This window comes from Globicephala melas, chromosome 1, assembly GCF_963455315.2.
Source record: "Globicephala melas chromosome 1, mGloMel1.2, whole genome shotgun sequence".
In the NCBI taxonomy this organism is placed as follows: domain Eukaryota; kingdom Metazoa; phylum Chordata; class Mammalia; order Artiodactyla; family Delphinidae; genus Globicephala; species Globicephala melas.
In genome coordinates this window covers 40,366,983-40,385,271 of record NC_083314.1, presented here as the reverse complement: position 1 = coordinate 40,385,271, position 18,289 = coordinate 40,366,983, and the positions used below count along the sequence as shown (strand labels likewise).

The 18,289-nt window shown below is 38.0% G+C and overlaps 1 protein-coding gene across 1 annotated transcript in view; it reads right to left on the bottom strand.

Moving 5' to 3' along the window:
* PPP2R5A (protein phosphatase 2 regulatory subunit B'alpha) overlaps positions 1-18,289 on the bottom strand; it is a 95,710-nt gene that overhangs the window by 56,079 nt on the left and 21,342 nt on the right. The window lies entirely within an intron of this gene.

Genomic DNA, 18,289 nt, shown 5'->3' with positions numbered 1-18,289 from the left:
CACCACTTATTGAAGAGACTGTCTTTCCTCCATTGTATATCCTTGCCTCCTTTGTCATAGATTAGTTGACCATAGGTGCGTGGGTTTATCTCTGGGCTTTCTATCCTGTTCCATTGATCTACATTTCTGTTTCTATGCCAGTACCATATTTTCTTGATTACTGTAGCTTTGTAGTATAGTCTGAAGTCAGGGAGATTGATTCCTCCAGCTCCCGTTTTTTCCCCTCAAGCCTGCTTTGGCTATTCGGGGTCTTTTGTGTCTCCATACAAATTTTAAGAGTTTTTGTTCTAGTTCTGTAAAAAATGCCATTGGTAATTTGATAGGGATTGCATTTGATCTGTAGATTGCTTTGGGTAGTATAGTCATTTTCACAATATCGATTCTTTCAAACAAAGAACATGGTATATCTCTCCATCTGTTTGTATCATCTTTAATTTCTTTCATCAGTGTCTTATAGTTTTCTGCATACAGGTCTTTTGTCTCCCTAGGTAGGTTTATTCTTAGGTATTTTATTCTTTTTGTTGCAGTGGTAAATGGGAGTGTTTCCTTAATTTCTCTTTCAGATTTTTCATCATTAGTGTATAGGAATGCAAGAGATTTCTGTGCATTAATTTTGTATCCTGCAACTTTACCAAATTCATTGATTAGCTCTAGTAGTTTTCTGGTGGCATCTTTAGGATTCTCTATGTATACTACCATGTCATCTGCAAACAGTGACAGCTTTACTTCTTCTTTTCCAATTTGCATTCATTTTATTTCTTTCTCTTCTCTGATTGCCGTGGCTAGGACTTCCAAAACTATGTTGAATAATAGTGATGAGAGTGGCCATCCTTGTCTTTTTCTTGATCTTGGAGGAAATGCTTTCAGTTTTTCACCATTGAGAATGATGTTTGCTGTGGGTTTCTCATGTATGGCCTTTATTATGTTGAGGTAGGTTCCCTCTATGCCCACTTTCTGGAGAGTTTTTATCATAAATAGGTGTTGAATTTTGTCAAAAGCTTTTTCTGCATCTATTGAGATGATCATATGGTTTTTATTCTTCAATTTGTTAATATGGTGTACCACACTGATTGATTCGCGTATATTGAAGAATCCTTGCATCTCTGGGATAAATCCCACTTGATCACGGTGTATGAGTCTTTTAATGTGTTGTTGGATTCTGTTTGCTAGTATTTTGTTGAGGATTTTTACATCCATATTCATCAGTGATACTGGTCTGTAATTTTCTTTTTTTTGTAGTATCTTTGTCTGGTTTTGGTATCAGGGTGATGGTGTCCTCATAGAATGAGTTTGGGAGTGTTCCTTCCTCTGCAATGTTTTGGAAGAGTTTGAGAAGGATGGGTGTTAGCTCTTCTCTAAATGTTTGATAGAATTTACCTGTGAAGCCATCTGGTCCTGGACTTTTGTTTGTTGGAAGATTTTTAATCACAGTTTCAATTTCATTACTTGTGACTGGTCTGTTCATATTTTCTATTTCTTCGTGGTTCAGTCTTGGAAGGTTATACCTTTCTAAGAATTTGCCCATTTCTTCCAGGTTGTCCATTTTATTGACATAGAGTTGCTTGTAGTAGTCTCTTAGGATGCTTTGTATTTCTGTGGTGTCTATTGAAACTTCTCCTTTTTCTTTTCTAATTTTATTGAGTCCTCTCCCTCTTATTATTGATGAGTCTGGCTAATGGTTTATTAATTTTGTTTATCTTCTCAAAGAACCAGCTTTTAGTTTTATTGATCTTTGCTACTGTTTTCTTTGTTTCTATTTCATTTATTTCTGCTCTGATCTTTATGGTTTCTTTCCTTCTACTAACTTTGGGTTTTGTCTGTTCTTCTTTCTCTAGTTCTTCAGGTGTAAGGTTAGATTGTTTATTTGAGATTTTTCTTATTTCTTGAGGTAGGCTTGTATTGCTATAAACTTCCCTCTTTGAACTGCTTTTGCTGCATCCCATAGGTTTTGGATCGTCATGTTTTCATTGCCGTTTGTCTCTAGGTATTTTTTGATTTCCTCTTTGATTTCTTCAGTGATCTCTTGGTTATTTAGTAACGTATTGTTTAGCCTCCATGTGTTTGTGTTTTTTATGTTTTTTTCTCTTTAACTGATTTCTAATCTCATAGCGTTGTGGTCAGAAAAAATGCTTGATATGATTTCAATTTTCTTAAATTTACTGAGGCTTGTTTTGTGGCCCAAGATGTGATCTATCCTTGAGAATGTTCCGTGCACACTTGAGAAGAAAGTGTAATCTGCTGTTTTTGGATGGAATGTCCTATAAATATCAATTAAATCTATCTGGTCTATTGTGTCATTTAAAGCTTGTGTTTCCTTATTAATTTTCATTTTGGATGATCTGTCCACTGGTGTAAGTGAGGTGTTAAAGTCCCCCACTATTATTGTGTTACTGTCAATTTCCTCTTTTAGAGCTGTTAGCAGTTGCCTTATGTATTGAGGTGCTCCTATGTTGGGTGCATATAGATTTATAATTGTTATATCTTCTTCTTGGATTGATCCTTTGATCATTATGTAGTGTCCTCCTTTGTCTCTTGTAACATTCTTTATTTTAAAGTCTATTTTATCTGATATGAGTATTGCTACTCCAGCTTTCTTTTGATTTCCATTTGCATGGAATATCTTTTTCCATCCCCTCACTTTCAGTCTGCATGTGTGTCCCTAGGTCTGAAGTGGTTCTCTTGTAGACAGCATATAGATGGGTCTTGTTTTTGTATCCATTCAGCGAACCTGTGTCTTTTGGTTGGAGCATTTAATCCATTCACGTTTAAGGTAATTATTGATATGTATGTTACTACTACCATTTTCTTAATTGTTATGCATTTGTTTTTGTAGGTCCTTTTCTTCTCTTGCGTTTCCCACTTAAAGAAGTTCCTTTAGCATTTGTTGTAGAGCTCGTTTGATGGTGCTGAATTCTCCCAGCTTTTGCTTTTCTGTAAAGCTTTTGATTTTCCGTTGATTCTGAATGAGATCCTTGCTGGGTAGAGTAATCTTGGCTGTAGGTTCCCTTTCATCCCTTTAAACCCCTTTCCATTCATCACTTTAAATATATCATGCCACTCCCTTCTGGCTTGTAGAGTTTCTTTTCTTTTTTTTTTTTTTTTTTTTTTTGCGGTATGCAGGTCTCTCACTGCTGTGGCCTCTCCCACTGTGGAGCATAGGCTCTGGACGCACAGGCTCAGTGGTTACGGCTCATGGGCCCAGCCGCTCTGCGGCACGTGGGATCCTCCTGGACCGGGGCACGAACCCGCACCACCCATACCGGCAGGCAGACTCTCAACCACTGCGCCACCAGGGAAGCCCTGGCTTTTGGAGTTTCTGCTGAGAAATCAGCTGTTAACCTTATGGGAGTTCCCTTGTATGTTATTTGCCGTTTTTTCCCTTGTTGCTTTCAATGATTTTTCTTTGCCATTAATTTTGTCAATTTGATTACTATGTGTCTCAGTGTGTTTCTCCAGCGTGTCCTGCCTGCGACTCTGCACTGCCTGGATTTGGGTGGCTATTTCCTTTCCCATGTTAGAGAAGTTTTAAACTATAAACTCTTCAAATATTTTCTCAGGGCCTTTCTCTCTCTCTTCTCCCTCTGGGACCCCTATAATGCGAATGTTGTTTTGTTTAATGGTGTTCCAGAGGTCTCATAGGCTGTCTTCATTTCTTTTCATTCTTTTATCTTTAGTCTGTTCCACAGCAGTGAATTCCACCATTCTGTCTTCCACGTCACTTATCCGTTCTTCTGCCTCAGTTATTCTGCTATTGATTCCTTGTAGTGTATTTTTCATGTCACTTACTGTATTGTTCATCTCTGTTTGTTTGTTTTTTAATTCTTCTAGTTGTTTGTTCTTCAATTCTTCTAGGTCTTTGTTAAACATTTCTTGCAGCTTCTCGATCTTTGCCTCCATTCTTTTTCTGAGGTCCTGGATCATCTTCACTATCATTATTCTGAATTCCTTTTCTGGAAGGTTACCTATCTCCACTTTAGTTGTTTTTCTGGGATTTTATCTTGTTCCTTCATCTGGTACATAGCCCTCTGCCTTTTCATCTTGTCCATCTTTCTGTGAATGTGGTTTTTGTTCCACAGGCTGCAGGATTGTAGTTCTTCTTGCTTCTGCTGTCTGCCCTCTCAAGATGAATTCTTTAAAAACTTAACTATCTTCTATTTTATTATTATGACTGAAACTTGATCGGACTCAAGAATTCTTACCACTGTTGAGATCCATGGCCTTAGGCAGAGAGAGAATCAAGATAATTCTAGAGAAGTGAGGCATTTCATCTTTGGAGAATTATTAACACAACTTTTAAAACTCACAAAAGCCCAGCTAGATTTTTCCTACTTATCTCTAAATTGTTAAGTTTTTTCAGTACTCAACTTGAAGATGTATCTGGCTCACACTTTAAAAAATAGTGCTCTAGAGAACTGTTTTTCAAAGTGTGGGTTGCAATGCGTTAGTGGGTAGAATAAGATAACTTTAGTGGGTCACAACCAGAACTTAAAATAAATATAAAATATCAGCATATTGCATGTAAGAGTGTTATTTTATGAAACATTATATGAGAACTGAGTTGTAAAATAAAATGTGTTTCTTGTTATAGTTTTCAGTCAAAAAAAAAAAAACCCTGTAAACCACTGCTGTACAATATGTAAAATACAATAAGATCCCACACTACATAGCACGCCCAAGATCACAAAGAATATCTGTAATAAAAATGGGATTCAAATCACCTAGAATGCAAGGAAAACAAGTGTTATATAAAACTACTGTCTTTGAAATGTCAACTGTTCCTTTAATAGCTATCTTCTAAATCTTTACCCACTTACAGATCACAATGCATATACTTAAAAATGGCAAATTTGTTTATCTCCTTCCCTTTACTCTAAAACAGAAGTCCCCAACCTTTTTGGCAACTGGTTTCACGGTAAACAATTCTTCCATGGACCCGGGGGGTGTGGGGGGTTTGGGGGTAAGGTAAGGATGGTTCAGGCAGTAATGTGAGAGATGGGGAGTTTTGCTCGCCTGCCGCTCACCTCCTGCTGGGTGGCCCAGTTCCACAGACCATTACTCGTCTGAGGCCCAGGGTTGGGGACCCCTGCTCTAGAAGATTAAACCAGAAAAAAGAGAGAGAGAAAGAGAGAAAGAGAGAGAGAGAGAGGTGGGGGGGAGGGAGGGAGGGAGGGAGGGAGAGGGATAAATCCACAATATCAAAGAGAATAGAAGAATGGTCCCCCAGGCAAAAGACAATCAAATTTCTGGAAAATTCGAAGGACATTAAGTGGTAAGTGACAAAACCAAAAAAGAGGAACTCATATCCTAGAATAAACAGAAAAGGTATTACAGGTGAGTTTCCTACAGAACTACAGATTAGAAACACCAGATGAAATAGAAGACGGATTAAAACGTGAACTGAAAATAGGGGGGATGACGTAAATCTGTATGTGCTATGCAGTTTACTACCCCACTCCAAAAGACAGTGAAGCATTCATGCTCCAGGCAAAAACAAAATCAAAAAGAAAACCCAAGAAACAAAAACAAAACCTGGAAAGTTCTTCCCTAAAGAAACTGAATAGTCCCAGAGAAATATTCATACATTCTAGCTTTTAACTAGTTCCCTGCCCGATTACTCTAAACAAAACTAGACCGTCAACAAATCCCATCCAACTTCTGAAGTGACTTTTTTTTTGTTCACTCATACGTATCAACAGATTATAAAGGATCACCAGATATTCGAGGAAAGCCTATAACATGAAAAAAAACTAAATCAACAGAGGAAAAAAACCTAAACAAAGGGATAATTTAGTTAACACCAAAATTTCAGATGCCCAGGAAAAAAGAGTAAAAGCTTTCAAATTAAAAAGTCACGCAAAAAATAACCAGAGGCAGATCTCCATCAGGCTTCTTATCAGCAAGAGTGATGCCAGAATATAATGGGGCTCTGCCACTAGAATTCTTTTTTTTTTTTTGCGGTACACGGGCCTCTCACTGTTGTGGAGCACAGGCTCCGGGCACGCAGGCTCAGCGGCCATGGCTCACAGGCCCAGCCGCTCCGTGGCATGTGGGATCTACCCAGACCGGGGCACGAACCGGCGTCCCCTGCATCGGCAGGCGGACTCTCAACCACTGCGCCACCAGGGAAGCCCTGCCACTAGAATTCTTATGCCAATCTAGAACTCTGTAACTAGCCAAGTATCAATAAAGTATACGGGTTCAAAAAGGGCATTTTCAGACATGCAAATACTTGGAAAACTTAGCACCCTCATATCCTTTCATAGGAAATTCTGAGGACATGATGTAGCAATAGGGAGAAAGAGAAAGGAATGGAATCCAGGAATTAGGGAAATTCAAGAAAGCAGGACTAGAGAACAAGTGGATCAGTTTAGAGCAGGAGGAAAGAAGGCCCCATGAGAGTGGTCTCTAAAGCAGAATCATTAGGATATCTTACCACACGGAGATTTGGAGGAAAAAACCGTGAGTATGTTAAAGGTGCAAAAAAAAAGACAATTAGAAACTCCAGGAAATACTAAAAATAGTATATAAGAAAGGAAATATAATTACATTATGCAGCTCTGAAGCCTACACAGTCACACAATATAAACCTTGTTCACTGGCTTTCAACTTTTAGAATTAACTTACAATTTACAGAAAACTTAATTATGGCTACAGAAAATGTTATTAGCCTTAAAAATGTAAAGATGACAAAAGCTAAGGGTAAAAGGAGAGGAGGAGAAACTGAGGGGCACTACCTTTCCAACTTCATTTCCCATCATTCCCCCCTTTACATCCCACGTTCCATTTATACTGATACTTAAAGTTCCCCAAATGGCCTATTTGCACATGCACTGGTTGGGATGCACTCTCCCATCATTATTCTTCATTCTCTGCAGAAGCAAATAAAGACAATGCCCATCCAAATACTACCCAATGAGCAAAAAGCTTTAGCCAAAGGATTTTAAGTCTACCAAGACCATTAAACACGACTATATCCTCTGTTGTGAGACAGAGAATCAGGTTATGTTAAGCCTAATACCATTAAATATTAGAAAACTTCCCTTGTTCTAATTCCATGCTTATCAAGTGTAGTAGTTCTAAAATTAGTCCACAAATTATTTTGACACTCCTCTCTTCAAAAGGTGGAGCCTACTTCTCCTGTGAATGTGGGTTGGACTAAAGTGACTGGCTTCTAGGGAACAGACTGAGTATTGCAGAAGTGCTGCTACATGACTTCCAAGTCTGGGTCATAAAAGTGAGGCTATGTGACTTCCAAGGTGGATTCTTCCTGAAAATATCTTGGGGTCATGAGAGACCTCAAGGTTCACAAATAAACTATTTGAGAAAAATAATACCTATGTAGTTGAGTACATAGCCTAGCTGATCACACTGACTCATTTGTTATTATAAAACTTTGTAAGAATTTTTTTGAAGTAAATTAGAGTCTTTAGAAAAATATAAGGAAGTTTTACACTGTACTCTCTGGTATCAGTTTACGAAACCTATTTAGAAAGACTGTACCACCAAATCAAGAGGTATTTAAGACAAGTTCAGGTTTTCTAACATTGTACAACTGTGTCTGACTACAGAAATATCATGGAACGTGAAAGCTTTCATTCTCAACCACATGGGTGTATTTCCCATGGTGTTCATGATGAATTTTCAATGTCTGAATTTATTCCTCTGCCTTACACATGCAAATACATGGTTTCTTCTTATACACAATACAAATATAAATTAGCCAAGCTCATGACACAGTAATAAATGCCAATTTATTAATTTAGGATGAGAAATTATTCCATGTAATATATTAAAATACTCTACTTATATTAGAATATAATTAGACCTTAGGCAGACCTACAGGAGAAACCAATCCATAATCAGAATGATGTCTGGTGTATTAATTTTCTATTGCTTAATAATAAATTATCCCAAACTTTAGTGGTTTAAAACAACAATTATTATACTATCTATCACGATTTCTTTGGGTCAGAGATTCAGACAGGACACAGCAGAGACAGCTTATCTCTGCTCCATGATGTCTAAGGCCTCAGCTAGAAAACTAGAAAGCTAGGGACTAGACTCATGTGAGGACTCAATCATTCATATGTCTTGCAGTTGATTCTGGCCTTTGGCTGAAGGACTAGTTGGGGCTAGTGCCAGAACCCCCACATGTGACCTCTCCATGTGGCCTGAGCTTCCTCATAATATGGTGACTGGGTTCCAGGGGCAAGTAATTTGAGAGGTCTAACAAAGGACAAATATGACTTTTATGAAGAAAATTATAAAACTTTTAAGAAATATATCGAGGGCTTCCCTGGTGGCGCAGTGGTTGAGAGTCCGCCTGCCGATGCAGGGGACACGGGTTCGTGTCCCGATCTGGGAAGATCCCACATGCCGCGGAGCGGCTGGGCCCGTGAGCCATGGCCGCTGAGCCTGCGCGTCCGGAGCCTGTGCTCCGCAACGGGAGAGGCCACAGCAGTGAGGGGCCCGCGTACCGCAAAAAAAAAAAAAAAAAAAGAAATATATCGAAGACGTAAGTAACATACATTGTATCCATGGATGAGAATATTCAACATCTTCCCCAATGATTCTATACAGGGAATAAAGTTTGGATTGCAACAGGGTGTTTTGTTGGAACTTGAAGACTTGCTCTTAAAATCCGTCTGGAAAAATAAAGAGCCAAGAATAGCCAACGTGATTTTTAAGATGAAGGGAACAAGTCATCTTACCACATATAGTAATTAAAACTAAATGGTGGGGGCTTCCCTGGTGGCACAGTGGTTAAGAATCCGCCTGCCAATGCAGGAGACACGGGTTCAAGCCCTGGTCCGGGAAGATCCCACATGCCGTGGAGGAACTAAGCCCATGCACCACAACTACTGAGCCTGCACTCTGGAGCCTGTGAGTCACAACTACTGAGCCCGCGTGCCACAACTAAGACCCAATGCAGCCAAGTAAATAAAATATATAAAATTTAAAAAAAACAAAATTAAATGGTATTGTGCAGGAATAGACAAAAAGACCATGGAGGGGGGGTGTGAATAAGGCACCTGGAAACATGCCAGTGTTCATACATAGGAGGTTAATATATAATAGAATTGGTGTTTTAAAAAGTCAGTGGGGAATTTTAAAATAAATTATGCAAGGACCACTGTCTATTCATATAAAAAAATTAGATTCCCTCCTTCACATCATTTATAAAAATTAATTCTAAGAGAACTAAAAAACTAAATGTGAATAGGAAAATTATAAAACATTTAAATGTTTTATAACCAACTCTGGATGGTATCCAGAATGCACACAAAAAAATCTATAAATCAGTAAGAAAAAGGCAAATAAACCTATAGAAGGGCACATGAAACACAACTGAGCAATCAACATATGAAAAGACATTTAACTACACTGGTAAGGAGAAAAATGTAAATATGTATTATATAAACTATATATATGAATGTATGTATGAAATGCCATACATCACTTCATACCCATTGCATAAGGATGACAAGAAGTGTGGGCAAGACTTCTGCTTCTGGCAGATTAATCTTCCTATAGTAAACTACTGAAAACTGGACAAAATATATGAAATAATTGTTTTCAGATGTTGAAAATCAGGTAGTATGGGACTTCGATCCCTGAGAGAAGGAAAACAGAGTGAGTCCCATAATTGCACCAGTTCTACCTGTTAACACTTTCCAGATTGCAGCATAGGGAGAAGCAATATAGCTTCAAAATAGCCAGCAGCCTTACTGAGCTAAATAGACAGAGTAGATCAGGGCTACTGAGGTGGCTGGAATTTGTATGGAAAAGTACTAGAGAGAAGGTAACTATACAGAAAAGGAATTTTCTACTTTTCTATTTATATTGAAGTAATGATATGATTTTTCTCTTTTATTCTATTTATTCAGCAAATCAGTTTTTAATGTAAACCAGCCTTGGATTCCTGGCATAAATCCCACACGATCATGATGTATCATCCTATGTATATGTTGCTAAATTCAATTTGCTATACTTTTGTATAAGATTTTTCCATCTATGCTCATAAGGGATATTGGTCTGTAATTATCTTTTTTTATAATGTCCTTGACAGGGTTTTTAATGAGGATTCAATTAAATAGATATGACTTATTCAGACTTTTGTTTTTTCTTGTGTCAGTTTGAGAAAGCTGTTTATTAAGGGATTTTCCCAATTCCTCTAAGTTTTCAAATTTACTGGCATTATTACATACCTGTAAGCTATGAAATCCTAGATAATTGTAAAGTACTAATTTTTACTGCAAAAGAAGCTAAATTTTTAGACCACAGGGAGATCAACTTTTAGCAAGACAAGGTTAAGAGCTCCACAGACCTGCTCTCCAGTGAAGCTGATGAAAATCATTTTTAAAACAACCTTTTAAAGCCTCTGGAAATGGTCCTAAGGCAAAAAAGTAAATGAGGAAACATCTATCCAAGAATATCTATGAAAATTTAGTAAGAAAAGCCAGTCTTGGTATCTGAACCAAGACAGCCTCCTCCCAGCTCAGTAGGCAGAAACTCCACTCCAGAGAGGTGCAGTCAAGAACACAAGGCTTGGGGCTTCCCTGTTGGCGCAGTGGTTAAGAGTCCGCCTGCCAATGCGGGGGACACAGGTTTGAGCCCTAGCCTGGGAAGATCCCACATGCTGCAGAGCAACTAAGCCCGTGTGCCGTAACTATTGAGCCTGTGCTCTAGAGCCTGCGAGCCACAACTACTGGGCCTGCATGCCACAACTACTGAAACCCACGTACCTAGAGCCCCTGCTCTGCAACAAGAGAAGCCACCGCAATGAGAAGGCTGCACACCGCAACGAAGAGTAGCCCCCACTCGCCACAACCAGTGAAAGTCTGCGCATAGCAACGAAGACCCAACGCAGCCAAAAATAAAAGTAAAAAATAAATAAATTAAAAAAAAAAAAAAAGAACACAAGGTTCCCTCTACCTCCAGCTCCCAGTCAGACAGCTTTCTTCAGATGTGGAGCAGAATGCTGGCATTTCTCATTCTGCCCACAGCTACCTGTTGCTGAGGCCAATTTCCAGGCCAGTGTAGTTGAAAAGAGGGGCTCCCTTCTTCTGCTCAACCTGTATTTCTGGGACAGAGACTCTATATTTGGTGCAGAACCACTCACTGAGAATACTGGAGCCCTGATTACCTGAGTCTTGGCCTGTAATGCTATGGTTCCATATTGGAAGAGGAAAAACCAAGATCTCAGGCTACTGCCCCCTCTCCACCTCACGTTCAGCTCCTAAAGTGTGTTGTCCCTCAGAGAGAAGTCTGTTATTTTCCCCACCACCAGCTCCAGAGCCCTGGCTCAGAGATTTTGCCTGGGGCAGTGGGGTAGTGGGGAAGCAAGCCATGTCTCTTTCCAAAGACTTCATTTTCAACAGAGCATGGGAAAGTTCAAGCTTAAATTCAAGCTTAACCCCTCAAAACAATGGAGGTTGTGGTAAAAGGTAATGGAGACATTTGCAGATTCAATGAGGATATAAGGCTAAACTCTAGGCTGGCTAGTTTGCAGGTCAACACCAGGGAAAGGAACAGCTTGGAGGAGCCCTCTTGGTGTCAGAACAAATATCAAACACTGATGTCAGGATATATTCCTTCAAAGGAGCCCAAATTTGATTGGATGGCTCTGTAGAACAAGTATGCTCCACAGCATTGTTGAAAACAAGTAAGCAATTAGCTGAAAGTCACTGGAATTTAAAGCTGGGGCTGTGGTCAGGAGAAGACAAAGACAGCCCTGTCACAACTACTGTTATCTCAGGGGGACTACGGCATACCCAAAGCTGCCTTGCTGAGGAACACCAGAGGCTTAATGCTGTGGTGGAGGAAAACGTCACCCAGTCACTAAACAAACAAACAAACAACAGTAACAGGCCCCAAAGGGTAGGACCAGTACCCAGGGCTACTAGACTATGTTGTCTAAAATGTCCAGTTTACAACAAAAAAATTACAAGATGTGCAAAGAAACAGGAAAGTATGACCTATACACAAAGGAAAAAAAAAAAGGCAACAGAAACTGCCTGTGAGAGCAATTAGATGTTGGATTTAACAGAAAATGACTTCAAAGCAGCTATTGTAAATATGTTCAAAGAAATAAAGGAAACCATGTTTAAAGAAGTAGAGAAGATGTGACAATGTCAAATCAAATAGAGGATACCAATTAAGAGACAGAATTAACACACACACACAGAGAAACAAACGGAAATTCTGCATCAAAAAGTATAATAACAAAATGGAAAATTCACCAGAGGGGCTCAACAGTAGATATGACTATCAGAAGAAAGAATTACAGAACTTTGAAGATAGAATGATAGAAATTAGGAAATGAGAAGAACAGAGAGGAAAAAATAAGAGATGAAGAAAAATGAATAGAACTTCTTGGGACTTCATCAGGTTTGACAAATGCACATAATGGGAGTACCATACGGAGAGGAGAGAAAGGAGCAAAATTTTAAAACTTTGAAGAAATAATGACTGAAAACTTCCCAAATTTATTGAATAACACTAACCTACACATTGAGGAAGCTTAACAAACTCCAAGAAGGGAAAATTCAAGGAGATCCACAAATACACATATCATAGTAAAAATGCTGAAAGTTAAAGACAGGAGAAAATCTTGAAAGCAGCAAAAGAAAAACAGATTGTACAGGGATAAGATTAACAGCTGACTTCTCAGCAGAAACAGTAGAGGCCAGAAAACAGCAGAATAACATATTCAAACTGCTCAAAGAAAAAAGCCATCAACCAAAAATCCTGCAAAGCTCTCTTTAAAAAATGAAGGCAAAATAAAGACATTCCCAGATAAACAAAAAAATGAGAGAATTTATCACTAGCCAACCTTCCTTAAAGGAATTTCTTCAGGCTGAAAGCAAATGACTACAGAAAGTAATTCAAATTCACACACACACACACACACACACACACGCACACACAAAGCAACAGTAAAGGTAATTATATAATTATAAAAGACAGTATAAATGCATATTTTTTCTTTCACTCAACTGATTTTTTAAATTGTATAAAATAATATGTATACAATGTATTGTTGGGTCGTTAACATATAGATACCTAATATATTTGCCAGTAACAGTACAAAGGAGGTGGGTGGGAGCAAAACTGTACTGGGCTAAAGAAATAACTACTTATGGTAAAACAATAATTATAACAATGTATGATTGGGTTTGTAACATCAATAAATGTAACTGTATAACAATAATGCCACAAAAAGGAGGAAAAGGAAATAGAGGAATATAGGAGTAATGATTCTATTATCTCACTGGAACTAAATTAATATAAATCTGAAGTTGATTCCAATAAATTAATATGCATATGGTAAGCCCAAGAGCAATCACTAAAAATAAACTAAAAAAGATACAGTGAAAAAAAATTAAACAAACATAAATGCTGAATTGGAAAATATAAACTTAATATTAAAGAAAGCAGTAAAGAGAAAATACAGAATAAAAAAGACATGACATATATATAAAACAAAAAAATAAAATGGCAGATATAAATCCAACCATATCAATAACATTAAATACGAATGGATTAAGCAATCCAATCAAAAGGCAGAGATTGTCAGACTGTACTTTTTAAAAAATGACCTAACTATATGCTGTCTCCAAAAGATATACTTTAGCTTCAAAGATATAAACAGATTGAAAGTAAAAGGATGTAAAGTGATATATCATGCAAACAATCACAAGAAAGCTGGAGTGGCTATACTAATATCAGATAAACAGACTTTAATGCAAACAAAAAAATTTACTAGAAACAAAGAGGGCCATTTTATAATGATAAAATGGTCAATTCATCAGTAAGATGAAACAATTATAAAGATATTTGCACCTACTAACACCATGCCAAAATACATGAAGGAAAAACTGACAACTCAATAATAGTTGGAGACTTCAATATCTCACTATTTTTCTTTTGGCTGCATTGGGTCTTCGTTGTTGCGTGCGGGCTTTCTCTAGTTGTGGCGAGCAGAGGCTAGTCTTCCTTGCGGTGTGTGAGCTTCTCATTGTGGTGGCTTCTCTTGTTGCAGAGCACAGGCTCTAGATGCGCGGGCTTCAGTAGTTGCAGCACGCAGGCTCAGTAGTTGTGGCTCGCGGGCTGTGGAGTGCAGGTTCAGTAGTTGCAGCGCATGGGCTTAGTTGCTCCGAGGCTTGTGGGATCTTCCCAGACCAGGGATCGAACTCGTGTCCCCTGCATTGGCAGGCGGATTCTTAACCACTGCGCCACCAGGGAAGTCCAATATCTCACTTTCAATAATGGATAGAACATTGAAGCAGAAAATCAACAGGAAACAGAAGACTTGTTCAACATAATAAACCAACTAGACTTAACAGACTTCTAAAGAACACTACAGAATTTTTATTTACTATAGAACACTCCACCCTATCACAGCAGAATATATAGTCTCAAGTGCACATGAAACATTCTCCAGGACCGACCATATGCCAGGTCATAAAACAAACCTCAAAACATCTAAAAACACAGAAATAATACAAAGCATGTTCTATGACCACAATGGAATAAAATTATAACTCAATAAAACAGAAAGAATATTTGGAGAATTCAAAAGTAAGAGAAAACTAAACAACACACTATTAAATAACTAGTTGATCAAAGAAGAAATCAAAAGGAAAATCATACTTTGAGACAAATGCAAATGAAGACACAAAACATATGGGATGTAGCTTAAACAGTATTTAGAGGGACAAATATAGCTGTAAATGCCTATATAAGAAAGAATAAAGATCACAAATCAATAACCTAAGCCTTACAATTGCAAGTGACCAAGAATATCCAAAACAATCTTGAAAACCAATCCTTTGGGGTTAATTCTGAAAGTCAGAGATGATTTACTGCCTTCAGGAGTTTAGAGGCAGGTTGGGAAGGCAAGATATAAAACATAAAAAGAATAAAGTAGAAAGACTCATACTTCCCCATTTCAAAACACACTGCAAAGCAACAGTAATCAATACAGTGTGGTGCTGATTAAGACAGATAGACAGATCAATGGAATAGCATTAAGAGTCCAGAAATAAAATCATGTGCCAACTGATTTTCAACAAAGGAACCAAGACCATTCAATGAGAAAAACATATAGTATTTTCAACAAATAGTGCTGGGACACACACAAAAGAGTAAGTTTTAACCTTTACATCACATTCCATACAAAAATTAACTCAAAATGGGTCAAAGACCTAAATGTGAGAACTAAAACCATTAAATTCTGAAAAGAAAACATAAGGGTAGATCTTCATAACCTTGGATTTAGAAAGGATTCTTAGATATGACACCAAAAGCAGTAAGGGGAAAAAAAAGATAACTTGGACTTTTCATCAAAATTAAAAACATCTGTGCTTCTAAGGACACCAGCAAGAAAGTGAAAAGACAAAGGGACTTATATCAAGAATATATAAAGAATTCTTACAACTCAATGATAAAAAGACATACAATTCAATTAAAAATTGGGCAAAGGGGCTTCCCTGGTGGCACAGTGGTTAAGAATCCGCCTGCCAATGTAGGGGACATGAGTTCGATCCTGGTCTGGGATGTGTGTGGAGCCCACAGGCCGTGGAGCAGCTAAGCCTGTGCACCACAACTGCTGAGCCTGCGCTCTACAGTCCGCGAGCCACAACTATTGAGCCCACGTGTCACAACTACTGAAGCCTGTGTGCCTAGAGCCCGTGCTCCGCAACAAGAGAGGCCACCTCAACGAGAAGCCTGCGCACTGCAACAAAGACCCAACACAGCCAAAAATAAATAAATAAATTTATTTAAAAAAAAATTGGGTAAAGGATCTGAAGAGCCATTTTTCCAAAGAAGGTATAACAAATGGCCAATAAGCACATTAAAAGATGTTTGACATCAATAATCATTAGAGAAATGCAAATCATAACCACAAAGAGATATAACTTCATATCCATTAGGATGGTTATAATCAAAAAGTCAGAATAACAGTGTTGGTGATGATGTGAACGATCAGAACCCTCATACACTGCTGGTGAGAATGTAAAACAGTGGGGCTGCAGTAGAAAACCGTGAGGCAGTTTATGAAGTGATTAAAGACAGAATTACCACATGACCTAGCAATTCCACTCCTAAGTGTAGGTATACCCTAGAGAAATGAAAACATATGTCTACCCCAAAACTTGTACACAAATATTTATAACAGCATTATTCATAATAACTAAAAGGAGGAAAAAACATAAATGTTCATCCACTGATGAATGGACAAATAAAATGTGGTGTTAAAGCCATTCTATGGAGTATTAATTGGTCATAAAAGGAATGCGGTAATGATATGTACTACAACATGACAAGCTTTGAAAACATTATGCTAAGTGGAAAGAAGCAGTCACAAAAGACCATACATGTAAAATGTCTAGAATAGGGAAATCTATAGAAACAGAATTAGATTAGTGATTGCTTAGGGTAGGGGTGGGAGGGATGAGGGGATAGTGGGGGTAATAGTTAAAGAGTATGGCATTTCTTTTTGAGATGATGAAAATGTTCTAAAATTGACTGTAGTGATGGTAGCACATATCTGTGAATATACCAAAACCCACTGAATTGTACACTTTAAATGGTGAATTGTATGGTACATAAATTATACTAAATAAAGGTGTTTAAAAAATTTAGTCCAGTCCTGGTCTCTAAAATACTTTCCTATCAAATACCTAAGACATTATTGAAAGACAGTAAAAGTTTAAAGATCAATTGTAGTTTAAAGATCAAATACACGTAAAAATAACATAAACTTCATTCCACCATAAATGTACAATATATACAATGGATGCTTAGAATACCCTTGTTTTTGTCTTTATGTTGCCTATACTAATTTATAATACTAAATTAGAAATTTTCACGGAACATGTAAATGAAAATTCAACACCATCACATAAGAGATAATAATAACAGGCAAAACAGTCTCTGACATAAATCATACCAATGTTTTCTTAGGTCAGTCTCCCAAGGCAATAGAAATAAAAGCAAAAATAAACAAATGGGACCTAATCAAGTTTATAAGCTTTTGCACAGCAAAGGAAATCATAAACAAAAAGACAACCTATGGACTGGGAAAAAATATTAGCAAATGACGCAACTGACAAGGGCTTAATTTCCAAAACAAACAAACAGATCCTACAATTCAATAACAACAAAAAAAAGCAACCCAATTGAAAAATGGGCAGAACACCTAGACATTTCTCCAAAGACAACATACAGATGGCCGAAAGGCACATCGCTAATTTTCAGAGAAATGCAAATCAAAACTACAGTGAGGTACCACCTCATACTGGTCAGAATGGCCATCATTAAAAAGTCTACAAATAATAAATGTTGGAGAAGGTGTGGAGAAAAGGGAACCCTCTTACACTGTTGGGAATGTAAACTGGTGAAGCCACTATGGAAAACAGTATGGAGGCTCCTCAAAAAACTAGGAATGCCACATGATCCAGCAATCCCACTCCTGGGCATAACTATAAATGTTCATAGAAGCACTATTTACAATAGCCAAGACACGGAAACAACCTGAATCTCCACTAACAGATGAATGGATAAAGAAGACAATGGAATATTACTCAGCCATAAAAAAGAATGAAATAATGCCATTTGCAGCAATATGGATGGACCTAGAGATTATCATACTAAGCAAAGCATGTCAGAAAGACAAAGACAAATACCGTATGATATCACTTGTATGCAGAATCTAAACTATGACACAAATGAACATATCTACAAAACAGAAATAGACTCACAGACATAGAGAACTGACTTGTATTTGCCAAGAGGGAGGGACGAGTTGGGGAGGGAAGGATTGGGAGTTTGGGATTAGCAGACGCAAACTATTATATATAGGATGGATAAACAACAAAGTCCTATTGTATAGTACAGGAAACTATAGTCAATATCCTGTGATAAACCATAATGGAGGAGGAGAGCTTCAAGATGGCAGAAGAGTAAGACGCGGAGATCACCTTCCTCCCCACATATACATCAGAAATACATCTACATGTGGAACAACTCCTACAGAACACGCACTGAACGCTGGCAGAAGACCTCAGACTTCCCAAAAGGCAAGAAACTCACTAGGTACCTGGGTAGGGCAAAAGAAAAAAGAAAAAACAGAGACAAAAGAACCGGGATGGGACTTGCACCTCGGGGAGGGAGCTGTGAAGGAGGCAAGGTTTCCACACACTAGGAAGCCCCTTCGTGGGCAGAGACTGCGGGTGGTGGAGTGGGGGAAGCTTTGGAGCCACGGAGGAGAGCGCAGCAACAG